This window comes from Ixodes scapularis, unplaced genomic scaffold (assembly GCF_016920785.2).
Source record: "Ixodes scapularis isolate PalLabHiFi unplaced genomic scaffold, ASM1692078v2 PGA_scaffold9__187_contigs__length_104089568, whole genome shotgun sequence".
Classification (NCBI taxonomy): domain Eukaryota; kingdom Metazoa; phylum Arthropoda; class Arachnida; order Ixodida; family Ixodidae; genus Ixodes; species Ixodes scapularis.
The window spans coordinates 86238960-86250815 of NW_024609884.1; positions in this window are offsets into that span (position 1 = coordinate 86238960).

Genomic DNA, 11856 nt, shown 5'->3' on the forward strand with positions numbered 1-11856 from the left:
CACATTTGGTTTAGCCGATGATCGCACAAACACCAAAAAGAAGGAACTGCGTGAGCGTGCTCTCTTGGTGCGGCTTGATTGGCTTTATTGGCCCGTAGTGTTGGCTGCGCCCTGATCGAAGGGAACGCGAACTCAAACTTCAGATCTTAAGGTCTAACCAACGAAGGGCATCCGGCACGCCCCAGCAAAAGAAATAGCGCGTAAATTCCTTGGCCAACTGGAGATCTTTTGTCGTGCAACCAAAATCTCGAATGCAGGGCGCCTTCTCAGTAATACACTCTTAATCTGGGGCCGGCAAACGTCACGGCTATAGACGTGACGTTCAAAGTTTGAAAGCGCTCGTCGTCATAATAGCCGGCCCACCGGAATAGCCGCGTACTCCGTCGCGGCGGCGGGTGCTCCTTTTTTAAGCGGCCCGTTCATTTGGGCGGCCCGTTATTGAAGGGACAGCTAAAAATGGGCCGGCTTCTCATTTTCTTTCTTTTGAATTCTTACTCCAAAGTGGACGCGTATGCAGCGGTTACCTTTCTTTCTTTGTTCGGGCTCACCACTCTGCACGGCCGTTAAAACATGACGTCACTCCTTCGGAATAACGTCATCGAACGCGATGGATGTCGGGAAACGAGCGTATGGGAATCGGCTAGTTAATAAACTACGTATAAATAAAGTAGAACCATAATTGCTAACTTCCGTTTAGCCGGCATATTTAGATGTCTGAAGCCTCTCATTAACATGGACTGAAACAGTTGGAGTGTTTGCATATTTGAGAACGTGATGCTGGTTAGCCGTTCGAAGGATCAGCCACCGCGTTAGGACACTTTTGATATAGCAGTTAGTTTGCACGGCTCGGAGGCAAGGTAAACCATCGAGATAGAATATTTCTTGTGCGATTACGGGGTGAATCGAGAGATATTTTAATTAACTTATTAATTAGTGAAATTAGCCTATAGTTCCAATCTGAAATTTACAGGGCATTACAGAAGACCTTTAAGTCAGTCAACTTCAAAATGATTCGAATCACATATGAAGCGTAGTGATATGCAGAAGTTGTGATACAAGCGCAAGGCAGGTGAGCGAAAATGCAGATAATAAGGATCGGGAGAAATATCGCATACGGACGTATTTTTTTGCGATGCTCGCGCTCCCAATATTTAGGAGTTTGACGGACTTGGTGGTTTTTGATTATGCCCAACAAGTTTCTAATTTAAACTATCTTATGCTTATTTTTAATAACTAAAACGTTAATCAAATGATATGTCAACCAGACGACTGATTGCACAAGCATAATTTTCATAGTGACCGCAAAGCTTCTAATAAAAAGCTCAACAAGTTTTTTTGTTTTTTTTTTGACCAGCGCTTGTTATATACTCTGTTTTACGAAGCACAGTCTACATTTTCTGTAAGACTGTCCATCGAACTCCATATTGGCAAATGCGCAAGTAACGGTTTTCCTGCTTCAGGTGTTTCTCAAGTTCGCTTTCCTTTCCCAAGGTCTTTAAAAAAGGATTACCTTGCCTACATCGTACTTCCAAGATACAGTATATACTGCACTCACACGGTGGGTGCGTGAGACACAAAATAAATGGAATATTCCTTTGAGGACATACTAAGCTCCAAATTAGGGTAAATATTTTATCTGGAAAATGTAATAAAATTAAAAAGATTACACTAAATATAGATGGTTCGAGCCTTCAAGCTCGAGTATTGTCTAAAAATAAATATTTAATTTATAACTCGATTTAATTATCGTGTTATCATTCAGTGGCGCGCACCTGCCGCCTCCACGAAAATACGCTGGTTCCCACTCGGGGGTTCTTCTTTTATTTTGTACTGAGCACAGTCTCCTAAACTTTTATCAGCGACGGTAGCCATGTACAAAGCATAAAGTGCTCAGGCGCAAATCATATCACTCTGGGTTCCAGCGTCTTCGTCGTTATTCAGCGGGGGAAACAAAATACTCTAGAAATTCCTCTAGAAACGCCGTGATTGAAGCCACTCAATTCCAAACGGGTTCATTGCGACCCTTGCCATTATACCGTATACCTCGGCTTAATCGTACTGAAGTTGCAAAGGGATTTCCTAGAACCCCTAAATATTGAATTTTAGGTACCCGCGTCGGTTTATTTTACACACAGACACGTGCACACACGCACACACGCACGCACATACGCACACGCACATGTACCGGTACGTATATGCACTCGCGCGCACGCGAACAAAATCTCATTGCATATTGCCGCACATGTAAAGCTCGGCTGACTGGGAAAACCGTTAAGGCCGGTTCACACATACAGCGGAGCGCTAAGTTAGCGCTACGTGAGCGCTCCAAGGAGCGCTCATGTGGCGCTTCTTGGCGCGTGATGTAGCGCTCTGTTAGCGCTTCAGAAGCGCTTTGTTAGCGCTCTGTTAGCGCTACAGAAGCGCTCTGTTAGCGCACTCACGCCCCTTGTGCCGTGCTTGCTGCTGCGGAATAGCGCGTGCACGGCGATTCCTTCGTGGTTGTTTTTCCTTTGGCATTGAAAGAAGAGGAAGTAAAGTGGCCGCTCTCCAAGCAAAGGGTCCGGCAGGCGACCCAGAGTCATGGACTCTGAGCGACTAATTGATTGGGTACGAGCTCATCGCTTTCTAATCGATATGCGTGACCCTGCTTTCAAAGACACACATGCAGTTAAAAATAATCGCCTTCGAAAGAGCTCTGTGTCTCGGTCCCTCAGCCTAGGAACATGGTTCGCCGGGTACCCGTCGGTATCTCGGTGGCGAAAGATTTCGCGCACCCAGAAGACTCTTCTGGGAGTTAAACCGTCCACACAAATATGCACTAATCGCGTATCTAAGAGCACTTGTCGCATTTCTATTTCAGCATCCCACATGTCCGCCATAGTGCTGCTGATGCACACCCAACCACAGGAACCGAAACCGCAGTGCACCTGCTAATCCGCAGCACCGCGGTACAAGAAGGGCTAAAGCGCGAAACACATGTACGACGAAACCTTCCGATCCGACGTGCGGACTGCCGGAATGACGTTGGGAGGAGAGGGTTTTCGTAGCATCGGAGAGCGTTGAAAACCCTCGCCTCCGACCGTCGTATTGCGCGGTCGGACGTCGGATCGGACGGTTTCGTCGTACATGTGTTTCGCCCTTAATGACGCGCTAACACGGCGCTACTGAAGCGCTAACAAGGCGCTACTGGAGCGCTAACAAGGCGCTACTGGAGCGCTAACAAGGCGCTACTGGAGCGCTTACAAGGCGCTACTGGAGCGCTAACAAAGCGCTACTAAAGCGCTAACCACGCGCTATATTAGAACGAAGTCACGAAGTCACGCGTTGGAAGCGCCACATGAGCGCTCCTTGGAGCGCTCACGTAGCGCTAACTTAGCGCTCCGCTGTATGTGTGTCGACCACGACCCCGACCACCACCACCACCACCACTACCACCACCATTACCACACACACACACACGCACACACACACACGCACACGCACACGCACACGCACGCACACGCATGCACACACACACACACACACACACACACACACACACGCGCACGCACACACGCACGCACAGCGGCGATCTATGGGCCTTTTCCGCGTAGTCGTCGCCATCTTGCGTGTTGCAGCGACAGCCGCGCCGTCTGGCGTCTGGCGTACGGTTGTTGTGCGCCCATTTTGGTATGCGGAGAGCAGCGTTGTTCCTAGCTCCCGCGTTGTCCCCATTGACCCCGTGCATCGTATCTTCATTGTTTTCCTTTTAGTGAGTTCTTAATTTGTTTGTTATTGAAAGTGTGAATTACTCTTGTGTTCTGGCGTGTTTATTCGCCCTCATGGCGCCCGTTGTTGCGCCAGCAGCACCGAGAGGTTCGTCGCCAGCGTCGCCGGTAATCGAAATCGGAGGCATGTTCACTTTTCCTGAGGACGTTTACCAGTGTTTACTCTTCGCGTGTTGTTGTTTGTGAAGAATGACTGCCTTCTGCGAATGACTAACGGAGGGTTTCTATGCGCGAGCGAGGGCGACCCTGGGCATAGAAGTATCATCGTTTAATCGTAGAAATACTCACAATGGGAGTTGGCGACGCGGGCCGAACGGTTTATTGTTATGGTGCACCGTCGAGGTACGATCGCTAGTACCGGGACATCTGTACTTCGTATGACGCCCAGATGCTTCGGAACTATTCAGGAGATGGGGGTGAAAGGGGGGGGGGGGGGGGGGGGGAGGACGACGACGATTTTGCGCCCTCTTTTTGTATTGTTTCCATTAACGTACTTTAACGGGCGTCGCTACCGAGCAACACACAAAATTATAGTGCACATCCTCGTAGGAATGAACGGAATGAAAAGCAAAACATGAGTAGACAATAACAATCATTACACCCAGGGTCTTACATTTGCACCACAAGCTGCAAAATTCGTTCTGCATTTGTCTTATCGAGGCCTGTTACTGCACTTGTAGATGTCCGTTTCTATACTGCCTATTTGCTTTTTTTTTATGTGCTGATATTGCAGAGCTTCCCCGCTGATATCAGCGGGGAAGCGATGCAAAATGTATACGTTACAGCCGCATTCGCTTTGCGGCTTCTTGTGTTCGGTGCACAATTCGTCGCGCGCTATCTTCCGTTTTCGGAAATTGCTGCTGCAGCCAACGACTGCGCAGTGGCAGCCCGATGACCAAATATGCGCGGACATGATACATCGACGTATAACCCACGTTATTACAACTCACTTTGCTGTCAAGGGCTTCAAAACCCATTTAACGCGCACCACTTCAGCATCTTGCCAGCCGGCTAGGCCTGCTCCCGCATACCGGAAGTGTGAGAACCGGAAGAACTATTCCCGCTGTGCGCCGAGTCGCCGAGTCGAGGCTACGCACGTTACGCGCTGGGTCGAGGTTAGACGGAAAAGGTGTATACGGTCTCGCGATCTGTCGGTGTTGCGTTGCCACCGCAGACACGTTGATATTTTCATTTAAACGCGAGAAGTTCGCCTGATTGAGCATCGGTTTTTAGTCTAGTTCAGGCTTCTTTCTCAGGGTGTCGAAATGGTCATTATTTCAGTTCGGTTCGGGTTCGGGTTCAGTAGCGTTGTGTTTTGTTCCGGTTCCGTTCCGGTTTAGGGTAGCGCAGATAATAGAGAATTGTAGTCGACCGTTCCCGCAGCCCGCTAAGCACCCGGAGAGCGCTCCGCAATCCTACACAAGACCTTGAGCTATGCAGAGAATGCTGGCGGCGCGCATGCGCAGCTGCGGTGTTTTCTTCGGGGATACCGTAGCGGAGGAGAAAAACGATCTACTACAACTCCCTAATCCGGTTACCGGTTTTGATAAGCGCGAACCGGTTCAAACCGGTTCCTAACTCGACCTTTTAATATTGACCGAGCACTCTCTGCAGCCTTTTCTGAGCACGAGATAGTTGCAATAGACCCCATCCCAATACTACTCCCTCTTCAGGCAGATATGAAAACTCTGCACAGTGACGTGCGCAAGACACCATTTATGTGGTCAGGCTATTACTTGAATATTACTGTTCTTAAAGGGCAACTCCGCTCAATTCCGAAAAATTTAGGCTTACATGTGATTCCGTTTCACAAAGCACTACTAAACAACTCTACGTCTTCGGATTCGCGAAATGTGAAATATTATTTGTGTAATCCTAATTTAAACACCAGCTGATAACGAAACCGAAACTTCGGTTGCGTCAGGCAACATTGGTCTCGTGTGGTCAGAGTCATGGGCACGTCACGTCGAACCACGTGGTCTTGTGACGTTCAGGAGGGGGGCGAGGGACAGGACACGCGACGCGCGAAGGTCGCTTCGCGTGGCGTGGACGGAGACGGCCCGGGCGAGTGGGGGAAGGGGAGAAGACGAAAGAGGAGAAGGGGAGCGGAGAAACAGACCGATAAGCGCGCAGGGCAGCGCAAACTAGCGCATCCACGTTGCGGTGACCACGTGAACGCCCGGTCAGCCAACACCGGGAGGAGAAACTCATGACGTCATCGTTCAATTTCGCTCTGAGAAGTAAAAACAAACAAAACGTGAGAATGACGTACACATGCCTCTGACGTAGTGGCTCAACGTTTGCCGCTCCAACTCCGTCGCATTGACTGCGCTGACGATTGCGCCTCGCGTCGCACGCTAGAGTTGGCAGATTTCGGCGACTTGGCTCACTTGAAGGTTTGCTGGCCAGCTTATTAAATATATAGACGGAATTAGATCGTAATATTTGACATGGGGTCTTCCTATATGATACTGAAGAGGGCTACATAGTTTTCTAAATATCAAAAATGAAGCGGAGTATATATAAGTGATCGGCTTTCTATTAGAGCGCAGCTCTTAGGCGCCCGTTTCCGGCTTGAGCGCCGTCGCCGTCGGCATAACCGCGCGGTGCATTATTGGGCAATTTCCCGCTAAATCTAGCGGAAAAATTTTCCCGCTAAATCTAGCGGAAAAATTTCTCCGCTAAATCTAGCGGAAAATTTTCCCACTAAATCTAGCGGAAAAATTTCTTGGCTAAATCTAGCGGAAAAATTTTCACACTAAATTTATCGCAAAATTTCCCCGCTAAATCTAGCGGAAAATTTCCTCGGTAAATCTAGCGGAAAAATTTCCCCACTAAATCTAGCGGAAATATTTCCCCGCTTAATTAAGCGGAAAAATGTCCCCGCAAAATCTAGCGGAAAAATTTCCCCGGTAAATCTAGCGGAAAAATTTCCCCGCTAAATTTAGCGGGAAAATTTCTCCGCTAAATCTAGCGGAATAATTTCCCCGCTAAATCTAGCGGAAATATTTCCCCGCTTAATTTAGCGCAAAAATTTCCCCGCAAAATCTAGCGAAAAATTTCCCCGGTAAATCTAGCGGAAAAATTTCCCCGCTAAATTTAGCGGGAAAATTTTCCCGCTAAATCTAGCGGAAAAATTTCTCGGCTAAATCTAGCGGAAAAATTTCCCCAGTAAATTTATCGGAAAAATTTCCCCACTAAATCTAGCGCAAAAATTTCCCCACTAAATCTAGCGAAAAAATTTCCCCGCTAAATCTAGCGGAAAAATTTCCCCGTTGAGTCTAGCGGAAAAAATTCCCCGCTAAATCTAGCGGAAAAATTTCCCCGCTAAATCTAATGGAATAATTTCCCCGCTAAGTCTAATGGAATAATTTCCCCGCTAAATCTAGCGGAAATATTTCCCTTATAATTTAGCGCAAAAATTTCCCCGCAAAATACTTCCCCGCTTAATTAAGCGCAAAAATGTCCCCGCAAAATCTAGCGGAAAAATTTTCCCGGTAAATCTAGCGGAAAAATTTCCCCGCTAAATTTAGCGGGAAAATTTCTCCGCTAAATCTAGCGGAATAATTTCCCCGCTAAATCTAGCGGAAATATTTCCCCGCTTAATTTAGCGCAAAAATTTCCCCGCAAAATCTAGCGGAAAAATTTCCCCGCTAAATCTAGCGAAAAAATTTCCCCGCTAAATCTAGCGGAAAAATTTCCCCGTTGAATCTAGCGGAAAAAATTCCCCGCTAAATCTAGCGGAAAAATTTCCCCGCTAAATCTAATGGAAAAATTTCCCCGCTAAGTCTAATGGAATAATTTCCCCGCTAAATCTAGCGGAAATATTTCCCCCATAATTTAGCGCAAAAATTTCCCCGCAAAATCTAGCGGAAAAATTTCCCCACTAGATTTAGCGGAAAAATTTCCCGGTAAACCTAGCGGAACAATTTCTCGGGGGGGGGGGGGGGGGGGGGGGGGGGTGACGTGACCTTCCCAGGTCAGGTAGCCACATCCCCAGGTCACGTGACCCCCCCCCCCCCCCGAGAACACGCGACCCTGAGTACCCTTCCCTATGTAAGCGGCTTTAATTTTTTTTTTATGGTGTCTTTTGCACACGCAGCTGTGTAGTAGTTGAAACCGGTGCCATCTTTAGTTTTCGTGCGTATAGCGCGTGCATTGCTCGCTTTCCGAAGCGACAAGCACGCACGTGCTGGGCTGTGAAGATCACACGCTGGGCTGTGATTTTGTAAACAGTAAAAGGTATTTAACTAGATTGCTTGTTTTCCATATGTTTTGGTTTGTTTTGCTTGTTTTGCACACACGAGTTTTTTTTAGTTTTTTTTTTTATACATGCTATCTGTTTTTGGCACCCAGTAAGATGTCACAGCTATGCCCCAGAGTGGCTGACAGGGGCACGAAAGGAAACAAATGTGCCGTAAAACACAGAAACAGGTACGTCGAGTGCTCAGTTGGGGTGGTTTAGCTAATCCCGTCAAGCTGTGGTCGTGTATATGTCGGTCAGACTGGCCGATGTGTCAATGACCAGGCACGTGAACACGCACGTATATATAATGAAATGTGACTACATCTTCACAGCGCTTCGGGTTCCGGCGGAAAAAAAACGCTCTTCTAAACATCTCGTGGTGATGCTTTATCTAGAAACTTCGCCGTTTTATTGCTAACAACGCTCTATGGAAATGACCTGGTCTGAGGGACTCAGACCGGCTGATTTGTACCTGTCAGCCATTTAACAAAGTTCCGGTAATGCCACCACAGCGAACGACGTTTCTCGAATACTCAGTTGAAGACGATGAAAGAGCACTTCAAACAAAAATGAGAAAATGGTTGAACAGGCGACACGCTGGCCCTTGCTAGTCTGACAAACCTACAAAAAATAAACACACACATTTTCTTCTCCCCCCCCCCCCCCCCCCCCCCCCCCCCCCTCCTACCCCTGGCCTCCTTCCAGGGCGCGGTGCGTCGGCGAATCGTCGTCGAGTAAGGTTGCCTCCGACAACCAATGGTTTTTTTTTTTTTTTTTTTTTTTTGTAAGGTAACACTTTGAGCACGTTGAAGAAAATATTGTTTTTCATTGAAATGGACCACAGGCGACCCTATAAACTATGCTGCCGAAGCAGCGCGGTACCCCCTTCCTTCAGGGTGTCGCTGCACTCAAGCGGAAGCTCACGTGGTGCGCTCTCGGTGCTCGACTGGCTAAATGGCTGATCGACTGTAACTACGGTCCATCTTGAGGTCAAACATTCCCGGACGCGTAGGCCTCCGTGCCTACAGTGGCGCAATCCGCTCCGACACTTGGGACATTTCGTAGCCAAGCGGCCAAGCGGTGCTTTGAAATAGCCGCCGCCGCTACCGCGCTGCCAGGGTCAATCCAAGAAACAAAGCAAAGTTGGAGCTCTCCAATGATGTATCTTTGATTACGTATGCAATAAAAACGAAATGTAAAAATATTTCGCAGTATGTAGGATTAGTTTTGGCAACATAAGAAAAATACACTCCCGCAACGTTTCCAATTTAGACCAATTATTGACACAATTGGCCTTGAGCCGTTTTCGTTGAACCGGTAACCACCACATCAAATTATGGTTTCGTTCCGGTTCGGGTTCAATATGAAGCGTTCGATTTCGGTTTCGGTTTTGTTCCGGTTCGGTCAAAAATAACGGTTTTGATCCGGCTTTCGGTTCGGGTCGGGTTCGGTTCGACACCCTGTTCTTTCTATTCATGACATGCGATACTCGAATGAGAATAAAAGACCATGGCCTCCGGCACTGATTTCTAGGACAATGAGCTCCATAAGCAGGCGACAGCGCCTCATTTGATCTCCGCTAGATGGAAGCAGGAGCGGCGAGCCTACTGCCACTACCGCTGGCGGCGCGCGCGTGCGCAAATCCTCTTCTAGTTTCGAAAATGACAGGAACCCCGGCGCCACGCCATGTTCGAGCGACGTTACCACGTTACTTTCGTTTCGCGGTACTGGGTGTAAAGTTTGTGCCTTAAAGTATTCCCAACTTGCTGAAGCGTATGACCCTCGAGACGTAGGACTAGTGGTGATTTCGTCAAAATGCTCACCCGAAAAGACATGAAGGGTGTATGACGCGGGCGGCGTAACCAGGACTGCACATGTGAGTGTGATGACTAAACCCGGCCCAGCGACTTCGCCGCACCGCCGCCACTTCTAGGTCAGCTTGGGTGGTGCTGCTACTGTGGACACAGCCCTCTACAGCACAACCGCTTGGGTAATTATTCTCTCACTGGATATTTATTGGCGTTGAAGGAAAGGTAGAAATATTTCTTAGTCGCCTTACGTTGTCCGTTACTGAAGACATTTTCAACCCAGGCCTGGCTTTCGCGCGGGGGAATTTAATATAATACCAAGCTCGAGCGTGCACCCCCTAGGGTTTACCGGAAGGGTTCGGAAGGGAGAGAAGGGTTTATTAAGGAAGGACAAAGGGTTCGGAAGGCTAGCTTATTAAGTCATAGAGCCATTCGCTGAAGTGTCATTCGATGAAACAACGCGGTTTCGTTTTCGTTCGATAAAACGTCAGTCGATCGAGTGGACGCCTCTCGCTTTCTTTCATAAGAAGGATGATCGGCGTTATTTCCTTGCCGGGCCGGTTGCCGCCACACGGGGAACGCGGAGACTATTTTACCTTTTGATGTACCGCGGCTACAAGCGCGAGCTCCTTGCTCTGGGGTAGATATCGGCGGCACAAGCTCTCCTGCATTAAGGACAGCTGCCAATGAGCTCGCGCTTCTAGCCTTCGCTGCGGTACAAGATAAGGTGAAACGGAGTATAGGATGGAAACTGCGCTCTCGTTTAGTGCCCACGTTGCTCATTTATTACGTTCGGAGTCCTGAAAGGCAGCCGCTTCCGAATGCGGCCATTGGCGGCAGTATCTGCGCGCTTGCGTCGACTTCCCAAATTAGATGACAAAAATGCGAAAAATAATAGATGAAAGATATAGTTTTCACATGATGTCAGTCTGGTTGCCATGCCCAGGTACTAAGGGTTTAATACAGTGGAAAGTATGTTGCCTCTCGCTTCTGCGAGCGTTGCAAATCGTGCTATACGTGTGCTGTTGATAATTGGCCACACGTGCAAAGGACTCAATTTCTAGGTACAGAGTTACGTCAGTCAAAGCTATGTATTTTAGATCCTCCCCAGCAATTGTATGAACTGGTGTAACTCCAATGGATGAGCTTTGTATTTGCAATTATAGCTTATACCCGTGCCACACGGGCAACTCGAATGCCATTTGCAACGAATGACATTTGAACGATCGGCCAATCAGCGCGCGACACTCCGAGCGTGGGGCGTTCCACGTGCGACAGATAGCGAGCCGATTCGTTGATCAGACGAATGTCATTCGTTGTAAATGGCATTCGAGTTGCCCGTGTGGAACGGGTATTAGCCCTCAGAACCTCAAAACGGAAATAAAAGCGGCAGGTGCAGTGTTAAATTTTATTTTTAAGTCCTATTTGTTTAATTAATTATTGAAGGGAGTGGAAGGTAAGTTGTGCGGGAACACCTGTTTGCGTAGGCTTTTGCTTTTCCACAAAATTCGCACGGCCACCGCACTCCTTTTTTCTTTTTTTACGTGTAATGATGTGATATAATGGTGACCGTTAATCAGTCTACTGTCCGCCAAGCCAGATTTAATATATGCATGAAGACAAACGCATATATATATATATATATATATATGGAGAGAGAGAGAGAGAGAAAGAAAATAAATTTGGCTTGCCGTTAACATTATATTTAAAGAGTCTGTCATTGCATCAACTTACTCTTCGCTTACCACGTCTCCCGGCTCATTCCCAACTCCGAGTTCAACTGTAAATGTATGTGCAATTTTTTTTTCTCAGTTTAGCAGAATTGTTAATAAAGGAGATAATCGGTATCTGGATGCCACTTTTACTGAGTATTTGTGGGGCTCGGCTTGCGTGCTTCAGACAGTTTCTTTTTTTTTTTTTTTATTAGGGGCCTCTGAAAAGTCCTATTCAGTCCGCAAGAGTTGGGGTGTGTGTATGTTTGTACAGCCTAGAACTCAGTGTTGGGAAGTACTTTGAGTACATTGTACTTAAAGTA